This window comes from Ictidomys tridecemlineatus, chromosome 6 (genome assembly GCF_052094955.1).
Source record: "Ictidomys tridecemlineatus isolate mIctTri1 chromosome 6, mIctTri1.hap1, whole genome shotgun sequence".
NCBI lineage: Eukaryota > Metazoa > Chordata > Mammalia > Rodentia > Sciuridae > Ictidomys > Ictidomys tridecemlineatus.
In genome coordinates this window covers 112321178-112348019 of record NC_135482.1, presented here as the reverse complement: position 1 = coordinate 112348019, position 26842 = coordinate 112321178, and the positions used below count along the sequence as shown (strand labels likewise).

The 26842-nt window shown below is 43.7% G+C and overlaps 1 long non-coding RNA gene across 4 annotated transcripts in view; it reads left to right on the top strand.

Moving 5' to 3' along the window:
• LOC144364990 (uncharacterized) overlaps positions 1–26462 on the top strand; it is a 40491-nt gene extending 14029 nt beyond the window's left edge. Inside the window, exons 4-7 of one of the 4 annotated variants that reach the window (XR_013423230.1) lie at positions 11911–12106; positions 14377–14410; positions 15486–18012; positions 18186–26462. This is a non-coding gene — a long non-coding RNA (uncharacterized LOC144364990). Of the gene's footprint in view, positions 1–11910; positions 14411–15485; positions 18013–18185 lie in introns of all 4 variants that reach the window. The other 3 variants (XR_013423228.1, XR_013423229.1, XR_013423231.1) reach the window with 3 other exon arrangements.
• Positions 26463–26842: the final 380 nt, after the last annotated feature.

Here is a 26842-nt window from a genome sequence, read left to right as displayed (position 1 = left end):
CAAAACATAAACACCAACATAAAATAGTTGAACGCAGGTTTATTGGTGGAAGGGCTGTAGCTTGGTGGTAGAGCATGTGCTCAGCATGTGTGAGGCCCTGGGTTCAATTCCCAGCCTCACACATGCACACAAAAATTCAGTTTTCTCCATGAGAAGCCCAACCCCAGAGGAATTGAGCAAGCCATTAAAAACCAGGGAAGCATCCCAGCGATGGCAACAGGGCTCATTTAGAATGTGACACTGTAGCCTTTGGTTTTAAAGAACAGAACTGGAAGTCACCTAAACAATAGAGGTGAGTCTTATCTCACATAACAGGAAGTGAAGATGGAGATGTTTGGGTGAGTTGGCAGCTCAACTGTGTCAGGGCTGTGTTTGCGTCTTTGTGATCCTCTTGGCTTTTCCTCTCATGATCACAAGGTGGCTGTGAAAGCACCAAGTGTTACATTCTATTGTGGCAATAAACAAAGATGTCAAAAAGGGAAGAAAATCTTACCAAAAGCATCCCCACTACCATCAAAGCCAATGTCAGTGTCCCCTTGTCTCTTGGACTAGAATAGGTCATATGCCTACCCTGAAGCCAATCACAGTAAAACAACAAACAAACAAAAAACTTGGGATTCCCAGGTGACCAATCATAGTTTAGAGTTGAATCTGCTATCCCTGAAAACATTAGTGCTGTGAACCAAACAATAAGGGAAAAAGGAAGAATTGGGTCAACTGCCAGCAACATCTCCCCATAATAACTCAAGACAGTCATCCTGGGCTGGGCTGGAGCTCAGGGGTAGAACGCTTGCTTAGCAGGAGCAATGCCCAAGTTCCATCCCACCAACGCAAAAGATTCATGCAATATTATATTTATGTTCCAAGGGGACAGCAAACCTTGAACTTTGATTTGCAACATCAAGTATAAACCCTGATTATGGAACAAGATGCATCAGTGTTTTCTGAGAAAATCGTATTTTTTATTGTTCAAGTGAAAAGAAGAGCTCATTTTAGGTAAAAACCAAGAAGGAAAAAACAAAAACACCTGCAAGAACTCTGGAACAGCGGGTAGGGGTGGGGGTAGAGGGGATACCAGGTGTCTAGGGCTGGAGGGTGAACATTGGGGGCTGTGGCTCTAGGCATCTCACCTGTGCCCCTTTACTGTTGTTATGCAACAGCCTGGGAAGCCCAAGTTTTGTCTGAATGGGACAGCTCCTGAGCCTTGTACCAAGGAGGTTTCCAATGTTGCTCATATTCTCATTTTTTAAATATTTTTTTTTAAGGTGTAGATGGACAGAACACAATGCCTTTATGTATTTATTTTTAATTTTTTAATATTTATTTTTTTTAGTTTTCAGTGGACACAACATCTTTGTTTTTGTATGCGGTGCTGAGAATGAACCGGTCCGCACGCATGCCAGGTGGCTACCGCTTGAGCCACATCCCCAGCCCCCACAATGCCTTTATTTTTATGTGGTCCCGCCCATGCTAGGCGAGCGCTCCACCGCTGAGACACAATCCCAGCCCTATATTCTCATTTTTCAAGGAAGTAAAAATTTAATTTATTTCTTAATTTAATCAATTAATTAATTAATTAGTTTTGCAGTATTGGGGATTGAACTCCAGAGTGCTCTACCACTGAGGTACATCTCCAGCCCTTTTATTTTTTATTTTGAGGCAGGCTCTTTGCCAGGTTGTCTAGACTGACCTTGAACTTGTGATCCTCTTGCCTCAGCCTCCTGAGTTGCTGGGATTACAGGAGTGTGCCACCACACCTATCTATATTTTAAATTTTTATGTGAAATTATCTCATTTTTAAAAGTTAGCAAAAAAAAAAAATTTTTTTTTCCCAAAAAGTAGTTTAAATGTATGGGGCCAAACACAACATCTATAGGTCATACTTTGACCTACAGGTAAGTGGACATAATGGATTCCATTGGGAGGAAAAATCAATGCATAAGGATAAAAATTTTATTTTGGCTCATAATTTTCAGAAATTTCAGATCATGGCCAGTTGGCCCTGTTGCTTTTTGTTTTGGGGCCAGCAAGAAAGAAAAGACACAGGAAGGGTTTAGGTCCCTGATATTTCCTCAAGGGCATACCCCCAGTGACCTTACTCTCTCTCACTGGGCCACACCTCCTAAAGATTCTACCACCTCCCAATAGCACCAGAGCCTGGGACCAAGCCTTCAACACCTGGGCCTTCAGGGGACATTCAAGATCCAAAGTATAGCAGTGATAAATTTACTAAAAATCATTAAATTGCACACCTGAAACATATGAATTATATATAAAATGCACCTTGACAAAGTTAACAAATAATTGGCCTAAAGTCTGTAATTTTGTAATTACAACTAGAAAGTTATTCCTAAGTCTTCTCCAAGCCTGATTTTGTGGTGGAACTAACCACACTGGAAACTGAGAATTGACATCAGCTTATGAGGGAAGGACTATAGGTCTAGGGATATAGGTCAGTGCTAGAGGGTTTGCCTAGCATTCATGAAGACCTGGGTTCAATACCCAGTAGTTGGGAGGGGGGTGGTGGTGGTGGTGGGGGTGGAGGGGGAAGGGAGGGAGGGAGGGAGGGAGGAAGAGTATAGCCTAGTGGTTAATATGTGGCTGTGTAGTCAACTGAGTTCAATTCCACCTTCCTCAATGACTAGCCATGATTTTGGACAAGTTTTCTCTCTAGTCTGGTTGTCTTCTTGAGATTTGTTTCCCTCATTTTTACAATGAGAAGGATAAAAAATACCTAGACTATTAAATAAAATGCTTCAGGTAAAGCATCTGGAATAATTTAAGTTCTCAAGCTACACACACACACACACACACACACACACACACACACACACACACACACTGTTTTGTGGTGCTACAGATCAAACTCAAGGCTTAGCACATTCTAAACACAGACTCTACCACTAAGCAGTAACCTCTACTCCTAAAAATATATTCATTATTAGGATTTCTTGCCACAAAGCACACTTGGACTAAACAGTCTCCTTCCTGGGTGTAATCTCCTTCCTGGTGTAATCTTCTTCCTGGGACAGAGATTACATCCAAGTCTACTGCCATTGACTGAGGCAACTGATGGTACCATTAGCTGCTACTCTAGTGTTCTGTGGAAGGCTTGGATACTCTGCCCACCAGTGGGAGAGCTCTCTTTTGCACTCAGGGGCAAATAGGACTCTTCCAACCCACACTCTCACTGCAAACAGATTTAAAGTCAGGCACGATAGCACACCCCTGTAATCCCAGTGACTTGTGAGGCTGAGGCAAGTTCAAAGCCAGCCTCAGCAACTTAGCAAGTCCTTAGTGTAATCTAGTCTCAAAATAAAAAATAAAAAGGGTTGATGATGTGGCTAAGTGGTCTCAAAACAAAAAAAAAAAAAAAAAAAAAAAAAAAACCAAACCAAACAAAACAGATTTAAGAATATTTGAGGCTTTCTAGAGCCCTGAAGAGCTCTGTGTGTGTGTGTGTGTGTGTGTGTGTGTGTGTGTGTGTGTGTGTACTGAAGAAAAGATAGCAAACCAAAGTAGTAGCTCTTGGCAAATTCAGATTTTTTAAACTTCTTTTTCATAGGAATTCTGAGAGGATCAATTAAAAATCCTTTGTTAGAGGTTTATTTTTTTTCTTTTTCTTTTTTGTGGGACTGAGGATGAATTGTAAGAGCTGCTAAGGCCCAATGCATACTGGATCAGTACTTCTGATGAACCACTGGTTTCCTTTGAAAGTCACACATCAGAGACATTTGGAGAAGTTAAATGAGGATGCTCTGACTCCAGGTCTCACTCCATGTGGTTAGTTTTTCTGTCAATCTCCACAGTGGTCACTATGTAGAACTGAGCTCAGTTGCAGCTATCCAAACCCTGAACTTCCCAGGCTCTGGAGAAGCTTACCTTCCTGTCTTCCACTTGTTTGATTTTCTGCCACTTATTTTCATTCCACCCCAGGAAATACTGCTTTTATTTTTTTGAGGTACTGGGATTGAGCCCAGGGCCTCGCACATGCTAAGCAAGTGCTCTACCACTGAGCTACATCCCCATCCCAAAATATTGCTTTTTGTTTATTTTGGTACTGGGGATTGAACTCAGGGGTACTCGACCACTGAGCCACATCCCCTATTTTGTATTTCATTTAGAGGCAGGGTCTCACTGAGTTTCTTAGCACCTTGCTTTTGCTGAGGCTGGCTTTGAACCTGAGATCCTCCTGCCTCAGCCTCCGAGTTGCTGAGATTACAGGCAGCACCACAGTGCCCGAGCCAAATATTGTTTTAAAAGGACCATGAGCCAGGCATAGTGATGCACACCAGTAATCTCAGCAACTCAGGAGGCTAAAACATGAGAATAATAAGTTCAAGGCCAGCCTCAGCAACTTAGCCTAAGCAATTTAGCAAGACACTGTCTCAAAATAAAAAGAGCTGGGGATATGGCTCAGTGATACAATACTTCTGGGTTCAATCCCCAGTAACAAAAAAAGAAAGAAAGAAAAGACTAGAGGGCTGGGCATGGTAGAGTACATCTATAATTCCAGGTACTTGGAAGGCTGAGGTAGGAGGATCATAAGTATGAGTTCAGCCTTGGCAACTTACTGAAAAACCTGTTTCAAAATTAAAAAAAATAAAATAAAATATAATAAAAAGAGGGCTGGGGATTTAGTTTAGGGGTAAAGCAGGCCTGGGTTAAACAAACAAACAAACAATAAAAGGACTGTGAGACTCCTAAACTTTTTTTTTCTTTCAATATTGGGGATCGAACCCCGGGATGCTGTACCACTGAGCTACACTTCAGCCTTAAAACAGTTTTTAAATATATTCCCAAGAGTTTACTTGAAAAGTAGTCACTCTGGCCATCACTAGAGCCCTAGGAGCTTCTATAAGACTCGTGTGCAGAGAAAGGAGGAGGCTCCGCCTACAGGAACACACAGCACCCCTGAGAAACCTAGGTTGGGGTACAGCATTTCTCACCTTGCATTGCATGTGTACCATGTGAATAAGCAATAAAACCTCTCACACGGGCATTGTGGGGCTGAGGAGAGGTGCACAGAGCCTGGCTACACTCATAGGCTACTCTGGACCCCTGCTCTAAAAGAGACCCAGAAATATAAGGAAGAGAGAAATGCACATCAGACCAGACCATCTGTCCTTGTCCTTAGTTCTCATATCCTTTGCTCCTCTTGTTCTCTCCCTGTCTACGTTCTGTCAAGTGATGCCCTAGGCTCAGTAAATTGCCACCAGCCTCTTAGAGAAACAAGGGCATGCCCTAGTGCAGTAGCAGGTGCATGTAATCCCAGTGACTTGAGAGACCCAGGCAGGAGAATCATAAGTTTAAGGCCAGCCTCAGAAATTTAGTGAGACTAAGCAACTTAGCAAGACCCTGTCTCAAAGTAATAACCAAAAAGGGCTAGGGATGAAGCTCAATGGTAAAGCATTCCTGGGTTTAATCCCCAGTATAAAAATAAATAAATGAAGGAACAGGGCATTCTTTATTATTTTTTTCCCCTTCTGTTCCGGGAATCAACCCAGAACCCCATTGCATGCTAGACAAGTGTTCTGCCACTGAGCTACGTCCATAACTCCAACAAGGGTATTCTTACTAGTAACTAAGCACTCCCACAGGACCAAGGAGTTTGGGGGAGGTGGGAATGGGGTGCAGGTGTGAGCCTACTGGCCCTCTTCTGTGGAAATGCCCTGTCGGGGACGGCTGTCACCACGTGGGTCTCGCCCACCCTTGGGATGGAAGGTGAGTGTCGAGGAGCACTTTTAGTGTTAGGTGGTGGGTGGGACTGCGGTGAGCAAAGCGAGACCCACAGTTGTCTTGTGATGTTAGAAATTTGAAATGAAACTCGAGATCTTGAGTCACCCATGTGATTGAGGCCTTCTGCGTGGCTTTTACTGTCTTGAACAGAAAGTCCCGGAGCCTGAACAATGCTTCTGACTAATGAATGCTTCAGCCTAAGTGATTTAGCTGAGGTTGATCCACTGGCTCATTGATCTTCCTCATTCTAAATTCCAGCGGCAATTGAAGTCCCCACCACACAATTTAGAACTCGGTTATATATATCGCTTGGTGTTGTTCTTCTTGTTTCATGCGAGCTTTTCTTGCCTCTGGGCAAGAATTACAAGCACCTTCAGGAATGGGATCAAGTATGTCTGATACTTCTTTAACCTCCAACGCCACTCAATAAATACTTCTTGATTAGATCAGACAGTATCTGCAATGCAGTGGGAGCCCTTGTTGCTCAGCTTTTATAGCTTTGCTTTCCTAATACTGGGCGCAGAGAGGTGCTCAATAAATGGCTACATGAAGGAGTGATTTCTTTTTTTCTATTAACAGAGGACAAGGCAGAACTTTCTGAAAATTTGCAAGGTGTGCTTAAGTTTAACTTAGCCTGCTGTTGGTAGTAAATCTCCACTAATGAATTAAATTGTGTTGAGTAAGAAATATGAAGTATGAGCTGAATTAAGTACCCCCCCCCACTTTTCATATCTTGAAGCCCTAACACCCAGAACCTTAAATATGACTGTATTTGGCGATAGGACCTCTAACAAGATGATTAAATTAAAAGACGGACATGGGGTGGCCTGACTTCAATGTAACTTTTGTTCTTATAGGAACAGGAAGTTTGGACACACAGAGAAACAGGGGTGCCCATGGACAGAGAAAGGGCCGTCTAAAAGCCAAGGAGAGTTGGGGGCTGGGGATGTGGCTCAAGCAGTATCGAGCTCGCCTGGCATGCGTGCGGCCCGGGTTCGATCCTCAGCACCACATACAAACAAAGATGTTGTGTCCGCCGAGAACTAAAAAATAAATATTAAAAATTCTCTCTTAAAAAATAAAATAAAATAAAAGCCAAGGAGAAATGATTCAGGAGAAATCAAACCTGATGACATTTGATCTTGGACTCCTAACTTCCAGAATTGTGAGAAAAGAAATTTCTATTGTTTCAGCCGCCAGTCTGTGGTATTTGTGATGGTAGGCCTAGCAGATTAATACAGAGAGAGAAGTTGAGACCCCCACAAGGGAAGTACTTTCTGTCACAGGTTAAGTGTCTAAGCTTTTTGGAAATCCCCAATGTCATGTGTCCACATGCGTGGGAGTTCCTGAAGGTGCACCACAGTCTAGCTGTGTCTTGCAGTTTGGCAGAGGGTGCTTAAGTTTAATAAATCTCTACTAGTGAATTGAGTTGGTGTTAGTAGTTCTTTTTTTTTGGGGGGTACTGGGGATTAAACTCAGGGGCACTTGATCACAAAGACACATCCCCAATCCTATTTTGCATTTTATTTAGAGACAGGGTTTCACTGGGTTGCTTAGCATCTTGCTTTTGCCAAGGCTGGCTTTGAACTTGTAATCCTCCTGCCTCAGCCTCCTGAGTTGCTGGGATTGCAGGCATCTGCCACCACATCTGGCTTGGTGTTAGTATTTCTTACTCAGATAGTGTTATGGGTTGAATTGTGTCCCCCTCAAATTCATATTTTGAAACACTAATATCCAGTACCTCAAAACATGACTGTCTTGGGATTGCTTCTTCTTGGGCTCCCTCAAAGCAAAAGAATGAAAAATAAAAATAAAAAGAGTTTGTCTCCATCAAGAATTCTTCCTCTGGATCCTGGACTCTCCATGTTCTTCCCAACTCTATCACACTTCTGTCCCCATATCAATACAAACACTAGTGAACTATGTCCTGCAACACTGCAAAAAAGTACACGACTCAAACTGTATTGTATTGTGTTGAGGTGACTCCTGGGAACATTCTCCCAGGGTGAGTTCTTTTTGAACCGTTGGATAGCACCAGGAAGTCCCATCCAAGGACTTATATGTCTGATATAAGCTGTCACTCCCTTCAGGTTTGGGCAAACCTGTTCAGCCAGGACTGTCAGTAGGGGAGGCAGAAGCCAAGGTCCTAGGTACCAGCCAAGAAGTTGTACTCTGGATGGGCATGTAAAGATGTGAACCTTCACAATTCCTGGGGAAAGAGCTGAGACATGAACAGTCAGGGGACAGAAATGCAACAAATGAGTGCAAATCTGTTTAGACCATGTAGACAACTGCCTATTTGTTTAAGAGATCCAACTCATAAAAAAATAAAGAAAAGAAAAAGGAAAAAGGAGAGAGAGAGAGAGAGAGAGAGAGAGAGAGAGAGAGAGAGAGAGAGAGAGAGAGAAGAGATGGAGATCCAACTCAGACTATACCAAGTAGAGAAGCCTTAGACCAAGGGTCTAAATTTAATCCCTGTACTTCTTTCTCACGTGTCTGTTAGATTTAGTCTTCCCTTTTCTTCTGGGTTCCTATTTTCCAACACTAGTTATGTGTTATATTTTGCCTAGTTCTGCCCAGTTATGTGGGATGTCACCTGAGCACATAAACTCCTTTCAGGTTTTAGAAAACATTTTGCAGTTAATAATTACAGGCACTTCTTGGTTTACTTAGGCTTGCTTTATTTGTATTCTCGAATTGTTTTTCTAGTAGACCATTACTAACATGCCATTCAATAGCACTTTTTTCTTTGTTTCTTTCTTTTTGTACCAGAGGTGCTTAACCACTGGGCCACATTCCTAGACCTTTTTATTTATTTTTTAAATCTTTTTTTAAAATTGTTTTTTTAGTTGTAGATGGACACAATACCTTTATTTTATTTGTTTATTTTTATGTAGTGCCAGGGATCAAACCCAGTGCCTCAGGCATGCTAGACAAGTGCTCTACCAAAGAGCTACAACCCCAGTCCCTATTTTTTTTTTGTTTTGAGATAGGGTCTCAATAAGTTGCTTAGGCTCTCACCAAGTTGCTGAGACTATTTTTAAATTTTCGATCCTCGTGCCTTAGCTTCCCGAACTGCTGGGATTGTAGCCATACACAACCATGCCTGGCATACAATAGCACTTTTTTTTTTTTTTTTTTTGTACTCAGGGGCACTCCACCACTAAGCCACATCCCCTATCCTATTTTCTTTTCTTTTTTTTTTTTTTTTAGAGACAGGGTCTCACTGAGTTGTTTATTGCCTCATCCTTGCTGAGACTGGCTTTGAACTCGTGATCCTCCTGTCTCAGCCTCCCAAACCGCTGGGATTACAAGAATGCGCCACCACACCTGGCTACAACAGCACTTATGAGGATGGTATGGACTGCTGGGTTACATGATTCCCATCTTGGTGTGACCTCCTTAGTGTGTTATCTAGAGCTGTGTCCATTGGTGTGGAGTGATAGAAGACCCTCGGTGAAAGGGCAGCCTGACACCCCCTTTCCTTACTCACCAACTGAGTCTAACCTAGCGGGGTACAATATTGCTCTCTCTCTTTGTACTTCCCCAACACTGAAGTTTCTTCTAATGCCATAAGGTCTTGAGACTTGATGACCATTGAGAGACTGGCCAGGATAAATCTCAGACTTTCCCAAACTTCAGAAATGCCTGAATTTTTTTTTTGTATGTTTTTTTTTGTTTGTAGTTGTAGATGGACAGCATGCCTTTATTTTATTTATTTTTGTATGCAGTGTTAAGGATCAAACCCAGTGCTTCACACATGCTAGGCAAGTGCTCTGCCACTGAGCCTCAGCCCCAAGGAAGACTGCATGTATGAGGCCAGCCCCTGCAATTTAGCAAAACCCTGTCTTAAATGCTTTGTCTCTCAGTGGTAGAGTGCCCTGGGGAAGGTGTGGAGGGAGAGGAAAGGTTTGTTTTAGCTCACAGTTTTAGAGGTTTTAGTTCATGAGCGTTTTATCCTGTCTCCTTAACAAGTACCTCATGGCAGAAGCCTGTGTTTGAGGAAATCTCTTTACCTCATCAGAGCTAGGAAGCAAAAGAGAAATGAGGGGGCTGGGGTCCTTATATATCCTCAGAGTGTCATTGACCTAACTTCCTCCTGCTAGGCCCCACCTCCTAAAGGTTCCACCACCTCCCAATAGTGCCACAGGCTGGGGACCAAGTCTTTAACACATGGCCTTTGGAGGATATTTAAGATCTAAACCATAGCATCAACCTAAAGAGAGATTCTGCTTCTTAGACTTGAATATACATCAGAATCACCTGGGGAGCTCATTAAAGAACAGATCTGGGTTCCATCCTGGAGTTTGAGTCAGTCAGAGGTCTGGGAAGAATCTGAAATGTTTCCTTCTTTCTTTCTCCCCTCCCTTCCCCTCCCCTCCCCCCTCTTCCCTCCTCTCCCTTACCCTCCATTTCCCTCCTTTTTTTTTTCCTGCAGTGCTGGAGACTGAACCTAGGACCTCCTGCATGCTCTGCCACTGAGCTACATCCCCAGGCTCTTATCATGCCTTCTTGACACCCTTGGGAATGTTGAGGGAAAAGCATGGGTCTGGATTCTGGGCAACAGTTGACAAAATAGAATCAATAGTGGATCTTTGGGGCCTGGCACAGTGGCACATGCCTATAATCCCAGCGATTTGGGAGGCTGAGACTGAAAGATTGCAAGTTCAAGACCAGCCTGGGAAACTCAGCAAGATTCTGTCTCAAAACAAAACAAAACAAAACAAAATGCACCAAAATGCTATGGCATAGGACTGGGGGTTGTAGCTCAGTGGAAGAGCTTTGCCTAGCATGTATGAGGCACTGGGTTTGATTCTCAGCACCACATATAAATATATAAAATAAAGGTCCATTGACAACTAAAAGTATTAAAAAAAAAAACTTTGTTAAAAAATGCTATGGCATAAACAACAGTAGATCTTTGGGCCTACTTTGCTCTGAAATGTATGTAAATGGGCTTGGGCCCGCATAGGCTCCTTCTTGACTTATGTTCTAAATTTCCTTCAAGGATCCAATACCTCTGTGAAGAAATAAAAATGAGAAAAAAGGGGCTGGGGATGTGGCTCAGTACATGAGCCCATGTTTAGCATGAGGCCCTGGGTTCCATGCCCAGCACCAAAAAAAAAAAAAAAAAAAAAAGACAAAGTTAGATGCCATGCCCCATACTCATAATCCCAGCTACTCAGGAGACTGAGGCACATGATCACAAGATTGAGGCCAGCCTGGGCAACTTGGCAAGACTCTGTCTCAAAATAGACTTTTAAAAAGGTTGGACATGTGGGGCTGGGGATATAGCTCAGTTGGTAGAGTGCTTGCCTGGCATGCACAAGGTCCTAGGTTTCATCCCCAGCACCACACACACACACACACACACACACACACACACACACCCAAAAAAAAAAAAAGGTTGGGCATGTATGTAGCTTAGTGGTGGCAATCTTGCCGAGCATGTGCAAGGCCCTGGGTTCCACCCCTAGCACCACAAAACAAAAGATGTTGGCAGAATTTCATTTCTGATTGGAGGCTATGGGAATAGTTGGCTTCCAAGCTCATTCAGGTTGTTGGCTGAAGTCAATGTCTTGTGGTTGTAGGACCCAGGCCCCTATTTCCTTGCTCTGTTCCTAGAGGGTCCCGACTTTCTTTTTATGGTTTTCCAGGTGGCCCAACCAGCCACAATAGGTTGAGTCCCCTGCATCATTTTTGTTTACTTTTGGTTTTGGTACTGGGGGTTGAACCCAGCCATGTTTCCACTGAGCAACTTCCCAAGTCCTTTTTATTATTTTTTTTATTTTTTTAATTTACAGAGAGAGCCTTGCTAAGTAGCTGAGACTGACCTTGAATTTGCAATCATCCTGCTTCAGCCTCCTGAGTTGCTGGGGTTCCAGGCATGCACCACCACGCCCCTTTATTTATCTTTAGAAAGCACAGTCCTCCATAAGTGGGTACCATAATTTACTTAACCAGCCTCTAATTAATGGACCGGTGGTCTGTTTCCAGTATTCTGCCACACAATCAATAGCTGTCAGTGACTAACTTCATACATATATCATCTCTTGAGTGTAATCACTGATATATTTTTTACTCTAACATTTCTCAGACTAGTTGTCAAGTTGGCCTGGGGATAGTCTCTTACGGTTACTCTGCTTGACCGTGTGTTGTTTGATGTCCTAGGAAATGGAGGCTCTTGTCGGAATCTGTGAATCTGCAATATTGCTGCTCCTGAAGATAATCTCACTGCTCCATAAACTGCCTCATGGACTGGTGACCATGCTGAGTGCCCACTGGCCACCCTACTGTATACCTGCAGAGGATGCCATTAACCTCAAGTCCATGTGCATGGAAGAAAGTTGCCACCAAAAAGTTTAAGGTGTTGCCCTGCCCCAAACTACCCCACCCCACCTTCATACTCTGAGTAGAAGATATTTCCATGTTAGGTCCTCAATTATTACTCTTTTCTGATCCATCTTTTTTTCCCTTTTTCTTTTCTTGTATTGCTGGGGATGGAATACTTGTGTATGCTAGGCAAGTGCTCTAGCACTGACGGACACCCCCAACTCCTTCTGGTTGATCTTAATGCTCTTACCCAAAAAGGTCATTTGCTTTGATCCTTTCGGAGGTTTCTGGGTTCCTGGCCAATTTCTCCTGCTCTTGTATTTTCTCTGAGTTTTCTTCAGTTGACCAGAAAGGATTTTAAGCAGATTTTAAAAAAATAAATACAAAGAAAAAAACACTGAGAATTGAACACAGGGGTAACCTACTACTGAGATATATACCCAGGCTTTTTTTTTTTTTTTCTTCTAACTTTATTTTGAGACAGGAACTCTCTATATTGCTGAGGCTGGCTTCCAATTAGCAAACCTCCTGTCTCAGCCTCTCAAATTGCTGGAATTATAGGCATGTGCCACCATGCTGCCAAAGGGATTCATTTGTGTGTGAGAGTATTACTGGGGATTGAACACAGGGGTAATCTATCCCCAAGATACATCCCCAGCCTTTACATTTTTTTTTTCTTTTTTGGTTTTGGGACAGGGTCTCACTAAATTGCCCAAGCTGGGCTCAAACTTGTGATCCGATTGTCTCAGCATCCTGAGTCACTAAGATTAAAGGCATGCACCACCATGCTCAGCCCATCAACTCTTTTTTAAATTTTGAAACAGGGTGTTGCTAAATTGCAAAGGATGGCCTTGAATTTGGAATCCTCTAGCCTCAGAACTACTGGGATTATAGGCTTGCGCCACTGCGGCCAGATCCTCTGATCAGATTGTTTAAACTAATCTCTTCACTCAAAACTCAGTTCAATCTAGAGCATGGTGTGGCCTCTCAAGGTACAGGCAATGAGCATCTTGTCTGAAGGCAATTTCCTGCCCAGCACCAGTCCCATTGTGTAAGGGTCAGGCGGAGGAAGAGACCACCAAGAGACCGACTCATGCAACAGCAAAAGGGGGTTTATTGAGGATCCAGCGCGCTGGGGCTCCAGGCTCACTCAAGAAGGGAGAGCAGCCTCCAAGAGCCCCGAGTGGGGGTTGAGCAGTGCTTAAGTACACTTTTTTAGGGAGGGCAGGGACTTTACATACATCACAGTCCCCTTTAACAAATCACCATACACCTCGGGAAAATCAAACAACAATTCCCAAACATGATTAGTACATTCATTGGCGGGAACAGGTCGGGCTGGAGTGATAGGTCATTCCTAAGGAGGGGGATACATTCAAACTGATTGGTTTGGCCCCTGAGGTGCCCACGTGCCTAGCTGCACAGGGTCCAAGTTGTTAAACAACTAAGTGGTCAAGGGGGATTACCTAATGGGCAGTCCCAGGAATTGTCCCAACAGCTACAGGAATTTCAGGCTTTGAGTGTAGCTTAGAAACTTAACAATACCTGGTCCTTTACATTTTAACTTCAGTTTCTTTTATCCTTTCAATTGTACCATGCATTTGTTTGTTTGTTCTGATTTCCCAACTTTTTTTTTTTTAATATTTTTTAGTTGTTGATGGACTTTTATTTTATTTATTTGTATGTGGTGCTGAGAATCGAGTCAGTGCCTCTTGCATGCTAGGCAAGTGCGTTACCACTGAGCCACAACCCCAGTCCCTTGATTTCCCAACTTTATTTAGAAAAACAAATCCGGGTCTCAGTGTCCCCCCACACCCTCCCCATCCCCAACCATAATTTAAAGTTTAGAGACAGAGTGGGAAGGAAGGGCCTGGAGGGGAGAGTTGAGCCAAGGGTGGGAGGAAGAGGAAAAGCCCATGCAGCTGCTGAAACACCCACTTCTTGTCTTTTTCTTATTGCGCTGGCAGGCGTGCTTCTTGGACTTGGGACCATCAGCCCCTACTGGGCCTCCAGGGGCCACAGGGTCAGTGGAGGAGGCTTCAGAGACACTGGCCACAGCCCAGTCAGCCTGCCTGCTGCTGTGCCACCTGTGTCACCATGGGTCTCTGTGAGCAGGTGGGCCCACAGCAGACTCCTCATAGTTCCCCAAGAGCAGGTGGCCTGCCTCTTTGTTGAGTGCAGCACATGTTGGACGCCCAGCTCAGCCTTCTAGTCCATCTTGACACAGATCTCACCATTTCCATGCCTGGTCTTGCACTACCTAGGTGACCTAACTGAATTTCTTTACCCTTGCTTGTCTTTGAGGTCTTGCTTGTCTTTGAGGCCTGGATGCCTGAAGGTAAGATATTCCTTTTCAGGTGGGTTGGCTGAAACTGGCTGGGTCTAAAATGACTGTCAGCCATGCAGACTGCCCGCTTGGAATCCTAGCAACTGGGGAGGCTGAGGCAGGAGAATTGCAAGTTTGAAGCCAGCCTGGGAAAGGTAGAGAGACTCTATCTCAAAAAAATAGATGGGGTTGGTGATGTTAGGATGTAGTGCCCCTGCCTTCAATACTCAGTATGAAAAAAATAAAAAAGGAAATAAAAAGCCTATAGGTTCAGGGACTGGGGAAAACCAGGCTGAGAAATAACGGCAGGTCCTGGAACCCTGGGAAGATAGTGGTCAAATAGTGAGATGGATGCATATCTATTTGTAATCCACTGGAATGGATTTCTTTGTATTCTCTAAGTGCACTCGATAGGACAGAAATTAATATGAATCAGTGCCTTTTGCTTAGCACCACATGATTTATTTATTTGTTTGTTTCATGGTACTGGGGGCTGAACCCAGGGCAAGTATTTTAACATTGCCCTCTGTAAGGACAGCCATCTTAAGTGACAGCGGCCATCTTCAGAAAAATTTTTGCTTTTTTGCCCAAGGGCATTTCTGAGAAGGCTCACCATACCCTCATACCAACCCAACCCTTAACCGCCCACATTAGGACCTGCCCAGCTCTGAGCCTCCCCCAAGCCTGAGTCGCCTGTCTCCTCTATGGAGAGATGTGCCTTTATTTGTCAGTTCTGACAAATAAACTCCTGTATGTATCTCTGCCTGGTCTCTTTCGTTTCTTGCTCGCTGGTTCCTTGCTCGCTGGTTCCTCGCTTTCCTTTCAATCCCAGCTGTTTCTAAACTTTTGAGACAGGGTCTCACTAAGTTCCCCAGGTTGGTCTCAAACTTTCCACCCTCCTGTTTTAGCCGCCTAGGTAGACATCAAGTTTGCACCAGGGTGTCTAGATTTTTTTTTTTTTTTGGTATTGGGCATTGAATCCAAGGTATTCTAACAATGAGCAACATTCCCAGCCCTTTTGGTTTTTAATTTTGAGATAGAGTCTCAGTAAGTCGCTGAGGCAGCCCCTGAACCTTTGATCCTCCAGGCTCGGCCTCCCAAGTTGCTGGGATTACAGGTATGCATCCCAGTACGGGTACCCAGTTTGTTGCTGGGATTGGAACCCAGGGACTCCCATGTGCTAAGTAAGTACTCTACACAGAGCAATATCCCCAACCCCAACCCCAACATCACATATTCTTTTCTCTTTCCTCTGCTACCCTCCTCTCAAGTCCTTTCACATCCTTCAGCTCTCCACCTCAGGACCTTTGCACATACTTCCCCTTGGCCTAGAATGATTTTCCTCTCTGGGTAACTTCCATCTATACTTTAGATCTCATTTGAGCATCACATCCTGTGGGACACTGTACTGCTCTGGGTTGGATTTCCCTCCTATGTGGTTCATGTCCTTTCATACCCTAAATGTAATTAAATTCATGTAATTAATTAATTATTCAGGTTTTCTCTCCCTCTGTAGATCATAAACTTCACAAGGGCAGGAACCATATCCTTTACATTGCTTGGCATTATAGCAGGATCTCAATAAGTATTTGGTGAACTGTTATGCTCGAATTCGGGACCCCCAAAAGACCACCAGAGACCAAGATCGATGTAAGCAGCAAAGAGGTGTTTATTGCGAGTTAGCTCTGTCCTTCGTGCATACACAGCAACTGGTGACGCTGAGAGGCCCAAGCCCAGGGTTTGCAGTAGTTTTATACACTCTTTGGGGTAGGCAGGGACCCCCACATACATCATAGCATCTCTTAGCAAATCATCACACACGGTGGGAAAATCATAAAACAACTCTAAAACCTGATTAGCACATTCACTGGCAGGAACAAGTTGGGTAGGGGTGATTGGTTACTACAAGAGGGGGATTCGATTGAACTTATTGATTTAAGCCAAGAGGGGAGTACTTGCTGAACTACATGGTTTCCCAACACATTATCAACCACCACAAACTACTGGGAGGGTCATCTGGCATCCCAGGTATTTCCCTGTCTCATGCTGAATGGTGGCTGCTAGGGGGTTACTATGGGTCTCTACCTAGCCTGACTGAGTCAGGGACACCTGGCGCAGCAGATCTCTCCTTCTTTGGAAAGGCTTTGCTCTGAGGTAGAGGCTGGCTTTTCAGAACAAACGATAGAAGCAAAGAATCAATCATTTCTTTGCTTCTATCAGCTATGCTCAATAATTGCTGGGCACTGGGGATATAGAAATAAAATTCAGGGGCTGGGAATGTAGCTCAGTGGTAGAGTGCTTGCCTCAGTTGTACAAGACTTAGGTTCTATTTCCACCACTATAATAATGATAATAATAATAATAATAATAATAATAAATTCATCATGATCTTTGTGATCAGGAAATCTACCCTTGGGCCCTTGGAAATAAGACCTAAAATACTGAGCCTGAGAAGTGCTATAGAAGAAGCTCGGGTGTGGCCTGGGGTTCCTACATATGATCTCTAGGATAGTGAGTTCCTGTCTTATGTTTGTCCCAGATGTCCTTGGTCTTCTGGCGGAAGACCTTTATCACCCCTTTATCCTTTATCACCCCTAGTCACGGACCCCAGGAATAGTGTTCTCTTTCTACATGTTGCCTTTGCCAGAAAACTTTTCTTACCGGCTCCTGGGTCTCCTTTTGGTCTTTTTCTTCTCTGCTCTAGTTTCCCCCTCTCCACCCCCAACAGTGCTCTGGCGCCCACCCAGTTGGCCCCCTTCCCTCCTGCCTTAGTCAGCTCCTCACCCTGACAATAACTGCACTTAAAGATTCATTGATTCGGGTCTGGGGATGTGGCTCAGGTGGTAGGTAGCGGCGCTCGCCTGGCATGCGTTCGGCCGGGTTCCATCCTCAGCACCACATACAAAATAAGGATATGGTGTGTCCGCGGAGAACTAAAAAATAAATATTAAAATTCTCTCCCTCTCTCACTCTCTCTTAAAAAAAAAAAAAAAGATTCATTGATTCATTTGCATGTAAAAGATAATCCTTTTGGCCCCAGAGCAATTCATTTCTTGTTTTACAACTTTAAAATCATTGAAGACCCCTGAATTTGCATTTTAACAGAGACCTGCCAGGTTCCACTTTTGAGGGGTGGAGTCATCCCAAATTGTGACATTTGCATTAGGGGTGAAGAAATGTCACCTAGGAGATTGTTCTGGCATACCTACAAAACGCTGTAGATGCAAATGGACGTTCTTGGTTGGCCGGGGAGGGTCAGCACACAGGCTCCTACAGCCCCAAGCCCTGATCTTGAGCCTTTGCATATCATTGTCTTCAGATTGCTTTTTCCTGTGGACCTTGGTTTCTCTCTGTAAAATGGGACCACCAGCCTCCCCAGAACCTGTTCTCTCCACAGGAGGAGCTGAATGTACCTGTGTGCCAGCCTTGGGAGACAGAGAGCATGAGTCACAGAGCAGAGTTGTTCACTCCATGCATCATGGCCTCCCTGTGTATCCTGCAGCAGCTGTCACGACCCTTCTGTGAGCAGAGGAACCAAGCATCACCTTCTAAAGTGCAGTTCCAAGCTGGACACACAGGATGGAGACTCCTGACGACTGGTGGTGAAGCACAAGGTAGAAAACCTGATATGTTAGAAGGAGGAAGGGGAGCAAGGAGGAAAGGTGAGGGAGAGAGCGTCCCTCCCATTCTCCTTCCTGTCATTTCCTCCTAAGTCTCCTTCTTAATTCTTCTGCATTGCTGCTCGGGGTCACCTCTTTGACGATGAGCTCACCTACTTCCCTTCCAGGCTCCTAAAGAATTTGTCTTTTTAAGCTGGGAGTGGTGGTGTAGGCCTGTGATCCCGGTGACTTGGAGAAGCTGAGGCAGGAAGATCACAAGTTCAAAGCCATTCTCAGCAAAAACAAGGTACTAAGCAACACCATGAGAACCTGTCTCTAAATAAAATGCAAAGTAGGGCTGGGGATATGACTCAGTGGTCGAGTACCTCTGAGTTTAATCCCCAGTACCCTCTACACACACACCAAAAAAAAAAATAATAATAAATTATATATAGATAATACCATCTATTGTTTTTAGCATTTTCATGTATGTGGCCTTTCTCCTGAAATGTAGTGGTTTTAACTTCAGCTGCAAATAAGAATCACTAGGGAAGTTTAAAAAAAAAATTGGTCTGGGGTTGTAGCTCAGTGGTAGAGCACTTGCAAAGAACATGTGAGGCACTGGGTTTGATCCTCAGTACCACCCAAAAATAAATAAATAAAATAAAGGTACTGTGTCCATCTACAGCTAAAAATATTAAACAAATAAAAAAAAATCCCAGAGCTGCTGGGTGCTGTGGCCCATGTCTGTAATCCCAGCAATTTAGGAGGCTAAAACTGGAGGATTGCAAGTTTGAGGCCAGCCTGAAAAATCTAGGGAAACCCTCAGCAATTTAACGAGAACCTGTCTCAAAATAAAAATAAATAGGTCATGGGGCGTGGTGGCGCACACCTGTAATTCCAGTGGTTTGGAAGTTTGAGGCACAAGAATTGGGAGTTTGAAGCTAGCTTCAGCAACTTAGTGAGGCCCTAAGCAACTTAGCAAGATTCTGTCTCTAAATAAAATACAAAAAAAAAAAAAAAAATGGTTGGGGATGTGGCTTAGTGGTTAAGTGCCCCTGGATTCAATGTCTCTGGCACCAAAAAAATAAGTAAATAAAAATAAAACAAAATAAATAAATAAGGTCTGGGGATGTAGCTCAGTGGCAGAGTGCTTGCCTAACATGAGCGAGGCTCTGGATTCAATTCCCAGTACTGCAAAAGAATTTAAAAGTTAAAAAAAAAAAATCCTAGAACCCAAGCCCCAAGTCCAGGGCATCTGATTTAAGTCCAATGTAAGGCTGTCACCTGTGGATGAAGCATTCCCCAGGCACAATGAAGGCTTAAGGGCAGGACCTTGCCCAGTAGTTCAGCATTTCAGAATATTTTAAGACTAAATGGGGCAGGCGTGGTAGTTCACACCAGCAATTCCAGCTACTCAGGAGTCTGAGGCAGGAGGATCAAAAATTTGAGGTCAACCTTGGCAAGTTAGAGAGATGTAGCTCAGTCTAGGTGATAGATCAACCCTTATGCCCTGCCCCTTTTAATTCCTCACTCCCTACTTTCCAAAAGACTGTGGATTGGAGGGTGGATTAAAAGGTCCTTTACAAAGGAAGTGTCTGAGGCCTGAGAAGATCATCTGGACAATGGCCAGGGGAAGGACACACAGAAGTGCCCAGTGGGAAGGTGGTGGAGGTGAGGTGTGATGAGATTCCCGTTGCTCAGTCTTTGGAGCAGCAGGTGGACTCTCCTGAGAAGGGTATGTAATACAAACATGGCCACCTAGGCCCCCCGGCCCCAAAACTAAGTTCCTGGTGAAGGAGATTGTGGTCCCTCACGGTCCATGCTGTAGAATCCCCTCCCCCTCTGAATGATGCTTTCTGGGGCTGGGGCTGGGGCTGTAACTCAGTGGGAGTACGCTTGCCTAGCATGTGCAAGGTTCTGGGTTCCATCCCCAGCACCTAAAGTCAAATACTGTGTTTTCATTAGTTAATTAATTTAATTTTGCAGTAATAGGATTGAACCCAGGATTGTTCCACCGCTGAGCTACACCCTGTTATGCTCGAATTCGGGACCCCCAATAGACCACCAGAGACCAAGATCGATATCGATGTAAGCAGCAAAGAGGTGTTTATTGCGAGCTAGCTCGGTCCTCTGCACGCACACACGGCAACTGGTGACGCTGAGAGGCCCAAGCCCAGGGTTTGCAGCAGTCTTATACACTCTTTGGGGAAGGCAGGGACCCCCACATACATCATAGCATCTCTTGGCAAATCATCACACACCACGGGAAAATCAAATAACAACTCTAAAACCTGATTAGCACATTCACTGGTGGGAACAAGTTGGGGAAGGGTGATTGGTTATTACAAAAGGGGGATTCATTTGAACTGATTGGTTTAAGCCAAGAGGGGTGTACATGCTGAACTACTTGGTTTCCCAACACATTATCAACCACCATAAACTACTGGGAGGGTCTTCTGGCATCTCAAGTATTTCCCTGTCTCATGCTGATTGGTGGCTGCTAGGGGGTTTCTATGGGTCTCCACCTAGCCTGACTGAGTCAGGGACACCTGTTGCAGCAGATCTCTCCTGTTATTTGTAGATAAACAACTTAGCAGGGTGGGAATGTGCCTAGGAGTGCTCTGTGGGTCTTTCCAAGGACAAAGGTCATGTCCCTTCCTTGGACAGGCTTTGCTCTGAGATAGAGGCTGGTTTTTCAATCCCACCATTTTTGAGTTGGGGACTCTCTCAATGGTCCAGGCTGGCCTTGAATTTAAGATCCTCCTGCCTCAGGCTCCCAGGTTGCTGGGATTATAGGCATGCATCTCCATGCCTGGCCTTCCTGTGCTGTATTTATTTTTCACATACTATTTAGTCTCTTTTCTCTCCCTAGGAGGCTTTAATTTAAGCAAAGGGCAGGTTTAGTTTGATGGTCCCTGATAAGCCATCTACTGTGCAACCTGAATGCAGATTATTAACTTCTCTGAGCTTCAGGTTCCTCAACTGTCAACTGGGGACCAACCTCCTGCCCACCTGGTAGGGCAACAGTGAAGATGACAGGAGATAATTTGTGTCTGTGTTAAGTCCACCATAAAGGCTCGGGGGGAGATCAGTCATTACTATTGTTTTTACCTGGTGTCATGGCTTGGTACCTGCAGAACTGATCCTTGAGGCCTTGCTTTCCACATCTTACACAATAGGGACAATAAGAGGTCTTCATAGAATTGGAAAGACTCAGGAGGTAAAGGGCAGAGTACAAAAGAGGCAGTCAAGAAGCACACACTGGGGGCTGGGGATGTGGCTCAAGCAGTAGCCTGCGGCCCGGTTGGATCCTCAGCACCACATACAAACAAAGTTGTGTTGGCCAAAAACTAAAATAATAATAATAACAAATTCTCTCTCTCTCTCACTCTCTCTTAAAAAAAAAAAAAAAAGAAGCACTCACTGGCTCCTCCACTCCCCTCCCTCCCCCATCTCCCAGTCATTTCTCCCCAGGCCTCTTCTCTCCCTTTCTCCCCCCTACCCTCTCTCTCTCCCTCCCTCCCTCCCCTCAGCCTCCTCCCTTGATCTTCTTGAATAGGCATTGATTTGGAGGCACTGGATGGAGCTTTTTGGTTTAAAGCTGAGGTAGAGAGATGTAGGAAATGCACTTTAGGGATAAAGCACCTGCTTAAATCAGAGGAACAAAGACCTGGCAAAGAACTCTTCTGAGTCCCCTGTCGGAAGACTGTTCCATCCGTGGCAAGAACAGAAGCCTGAAAGAGGAAAGGAACTATGCAGCTTCCTTCATCCACTCATTCATCTCCTGAACAAACACTGGTCTCATAGTTATAAACTGTCACTCATGATTGTCTGGTGGAGACAGCTTCTGCCACCAAAGAAGCTTCTAGGTGTAGAAACAGAGTATCTGGGTCATTTCAGGACAGCATGGCCGTGTGCTAAAATAGGGGGCTGGGGGTGTTGCTGAGTGGTAGAGCACTGTGCCTAGCCATTGCCATGCCTGGGCTTCCATCCCCAGCTCCTCAAGAACACCACTGTTGCCCTGTTAACAGATGGTAATGACGCCCCCCCCCCTCAACAAGGCCACAGACCCCCTGAGGCTATTTTTTGTCTTTGGATTCAGACCCCATTTTGAAGACTACAGGACACAAGTATTTTTTTTTTTTAAGAGAGAATTTTTAATATTTATTTTTCAGTTTTCGGTGGACACAACATCTTTATTTTATGTGGTGCTGAGGATCGAACCCAGCGCCCTGTGCATGCCAGGCAAGCGCGTTCCTGCTTGAGCCACATCCCCAAGCCTCCAGGACACAAATATTGGCATGACTGATGCTGGATCCCTGGCCTAGCCAGAATGTGAAAGGAAAAAGCCTCTCAGCCAGGTGCGGTGGAACAACCCTGTAATCCCAGCTACTCTGGAGGCTGAGACTGGAGGATCACAAGTTCAAAGTCAGCCTTAGCAACTAGGTGAGACCCTTTCTAAAATTAAAAAAAAAAAAAAAAAAAGATAAAAAGGGGCTGGGAGTGTAGCTCAGTGATAGAGCACCTGCTTAGTATGCACAAGGCCCTGGGTTTCATCCCCAGTATTAAATTTGAAATTTCAAAGTTTGCTCCCAACAAAAAAAGGACAATAAAAGCAAACATTTATTGAGCATCTTTGTATGCCAACAATGTGCAAGATACTGGAATTTAGCAGGAAACAGATAATAAGAAAAACAGTAGAATATTGTTGTGGGTGGCATGGCCCCCGAAGATTGTCTGCCTGAGTTAAAATATGTCACCTAATTTATTGAGGGCATGCTTAGCAGGCATAATGCCCTGGGTTCAATCCCTGGCACTTCCCACCAAACAAAAAAATTTTTTTTGGTACCAGGGATTGAATGCCAGGGCACTGAACCACTGAGCCACATCCCTAGTCTTTTTCATATATTTTATTTAGAGAAAGGGTCTCTCTGAATTGCTAAGCCTGGCTTTGAATTCATGATTTTTCTGCCTCAGCCTCCCCAGCCACTGGGATTACAGGCGTGTGCCACTGTGCTTGGCCCCACCCACCAAAATTTTTACTTCACTGGAGGCTCACTTTTGCATCTGTCAAATAGTAGAATCACTTATGACACAGAGTTGTCCTGAGGCTGAGGACTATATAAAATAATGTTCAGAAAGCTTTTTTTTTTTTTTTTTGTACTGGTATTGAACCCAGGGATGCTTTAATTTTAAGAGAGGGTCTCATGAAGTTGCTTAGGGCCTCGACAACTTGCTGAGGCTGGCTTCAAACTTGTGATCCTCCTATCTTAGCTTCCCATCATTGGAAGTTCAGCTCTGCACCACCATGCCCAGCACGGAGCAATTTTGAGCAAATATTTAGTGAATATTGCATTTTAATGGGGGAAACTAGATATTGAGCAGAAAAATTTCCTTCTCTCCTTCCCTTCTTCCCTCTTACTTTCTAGATGGGGTCTCACTATGTTGTCCAATCTGATCTCAAACTCCTGGGCTTGAGTGATCCTCCTGCCTCAGTCCCCTAAGTGCTGAGATTGTAGTCATATGCCACCATATTCATAAACAAATAATGTCAGGAATGACAGTAGTTGCATCCCTTAGTCTTGTGTTTCAGAGTTTGATTCTTAGAATGATGAAGTAATTTCTCTGTAGACATTCTGTACTTCTTGGTTCGTGATGGTCTGTTGGGCTCTGCTGGGGTGTAACGCCTGTGGTTTGTGTATGACACCATTCGTTTCTCCATTCTGCTCAGAGGCCACTTTACTGGCAAACACAACTGCCTGAAAAACAGGAAGAAGGTACTCCAACTGTTCACACTATGGTGAAGAGTCAGAGCACGGGTTCAACCCGTGCCCATCAGCCTTCATGCCAACAATTCTGGGCTTTCTAGACACAGCAATTTTCAAGTCTTAGTTGAGTGTCTGCTATCTCCCTCTAGGTCCCCAACAACTGTTCATGTCACCACACTTGATTTCCCCCCCCTTTTTTTTCTTTCCAGAGCAGGAGGTGGAACACAAGGTCTTGTGCATGCTAGGTAAATGGTCTACCATTAGCTACACACTGGCCCCTATTGACTTCCCCCCTCCCCATTTTAGGCTGACCTCCGAATATAGAAGGTAAAGCTTTAGCCCTCACTCAGCTCTGCGTCCTACTCTTGATCACCACACATGTTATTTGTCCTTTCATCATCCCAATATTTATGTCTTCATTTTCTTAACTCTATATTCAGTGCTTATATTAGAAGGCTGAGCTGAGTAGTTGATTATCCCTCTTTCTTTTCTGCACAACACTTTGAATTTCATGGAATTAATCATATATAAATATATATATTATTTTTTCTTTATATATTCTTTTTTTTTTTTTTTTTGGTACTGGGGATTGAACTCAGGGGCACTTGACCACTGAGCTATATCCTCAGGTCTATTTTTCATTTTATTTAGAGACAGGGTCTCACCGAGTTGCTCAGTGCTTGCTTTTGCTGAGGCTGGCTTTGAACTTGTGATCCTTCTACCTTAGCCTCCCAAGCCATTGAGATTAAAGGCATGCAACATTGTGCCCAGCTCTTTATATATTCTTATATAAAAGTTATGTATATTACTTTTTCTTTTCTTTCTTTTTTTGTTTTTGTTTGTGGTTCTGGGAGTAGAACCCAGGGCTTCACGTAAGTTAGGCAAGTTCTCTGCTACTGAGTCACATCTCAGCACTTGATATAATTAATTTTCATACATTGTGCTAAATTCTTCAAATGGCCTTTAAATCTGGACCTCATGTATTTTGGTTCTAAGTGGTCGTCTTGAAATTTTTTGTAATTTCTTTTGTTCTTTCTTTTCTTTTTTTTTAATAATTGTTTTAAAGAAAGAGTGAGAGAGAGGGAGAGAGAGAGAGAGAGAATTTTAATATTTATTTTTTAGTATTTGGTGGACACAACATCTTTGTTTGTATGTGGTGCTGAGGATCGAACCTGGGCCGCACGAATGCCAGGCCAGCGCGCTACTGCTTGAGCCACATCCCCAGCCCTGTTCTTTCTTTCTTTCTTTTTTTTTAAGTAGTAGTTGGACATACTATCTTTATTTTATTTATTTATTTTTTTATGGGGTGCTGAGGATCGAACCCAGTACCTTGCACATGCTAGGTGAGCGCTCTACTGCTGAGTCCCAGCCCCAGCCCCAGCACCTTGAGGTATTTCTTTGATGATTTTCTTTACTGTTTTCTCCTTCTGAAATATGGAATTTTCGCATATTGAATTTCTCGAAATCATCTTTAAAAAAATACTTTTAGTTGTAGATAGCACAATACTTTTATTCTATTTATTTACATTTGTGTGGTGCTGAGGATCAAACTTGGTGCCTCACACATGCTAGACAAATACTCTACCACTGAGCTACAACCCCAGCCCCCGAAATCATCCCCTTTTTTTTAATATTTATTTTTCAGTTTTAGGTAGACACAATATCTTTATTTTTAATTTTTATGTGGTGCTGAGGAGTGCCTCATGAACGCTAGGTGAGTGCTCTACCACTGAGTCACAACCCCAGCCCTGAAATCATCCTTTTAAAATATCTTTTCTTATGCTGGAGGTGCACACCTGTAATCCTAGCAGCTTGGGAAGTTGAGACAGGAGGATCCCAAGTTCAAGGCCAGCCTTAGCAACTTATAAATTGTAATCTCAAATTTTTAAAAAATTAAATAAAAAGGGTTGGGAATATAGCTCAGCAGCAGAATTCCCCTGGCTTCAATCCCCAGTACTGAAAATAAATAAATAAATAAATAAATAAACAAACAAACAAATAAATAAATAAATAGATTTTTGTATTGGTTTTGGAGAGAAACTAAATTTAACCCATGGATCCCATCTGCCATTTTCTTCTTCTTTTTTCTTCCTTCTTCCTTCTTCTTATTTTTTCCCCCAGCCCTGGCGATGGAACCCAGGGGTGCTCTACTGCTGAGCTACATCCCCAGTCCTTTTTGCTTTGTATTTTGAGACAGGGTCTTAATAAATCGCTGAGGTTGGCCTTGAACTTGCAATCCTCGAGTGTGCCACTGTTCCCAGCTTCCTTTGCCATCTTTAACAGTCCACTCACCTGTGACTACATCCTGATTCATAGGGTTTATACATAGTCCTTACGGGTTTGGTTATCCCACTGCCTGGTCCCTAGACGATGAGCAACACATTAGAGGGGGAGGATTGCTGAAGGAGAGTCTCCAAAAGTAGCAAGTTAACCGCTCGGGAAGGTATGAAAAAAATCATAGAAGACGTATATACAAGCAGAGCAATCTATAGCCATTAGAACAGAGCCTAGAGAGCTAAAGAGCTCCACAGCATCCTAAATTTAGTGGCAGTGAAGTAGAAGTAAAAAGTGTTATAATAGGGCTGGGGATGTGGCTCAAGCGGTAGCGCGCTCGCCTGGCATGCGTGCGGCCCAGGTTCGATCCTCAGCACCACATACCAACTAAAAGATGTTGTGTCTGCCGAGAACTTAAAAAAAAAAAAAAAAAAAAAGTGTTATAATAGATTATCTCATGTCAACAACAAAAGGTCATATTATGTTTACCATTCCCTAAGAAGTGAGGAAGAATACACTTCAGAAAAACTTGTGTGAGGGGATCATGAACTGTAATTGAATTTCATGCATATATGAATTCAATGGGATGAACCTAATTACTATGTATAACTACAAAGCTCTAATTGTTAAAAGGTTAAAAAAAAAAAAAAGAGCTGGGCAAGGTATCACACACCTGTAATCTCAAGTGACTCAGGAGGCTGAGGCAGGAAGATTGCAAGTGTGAGGCCAGCTTCAGTACTTTAGTGAGGCCTTAAGCAACTTAGCAAGATGCTGTCTCAAAATAAAAAATAAAAAAGGGC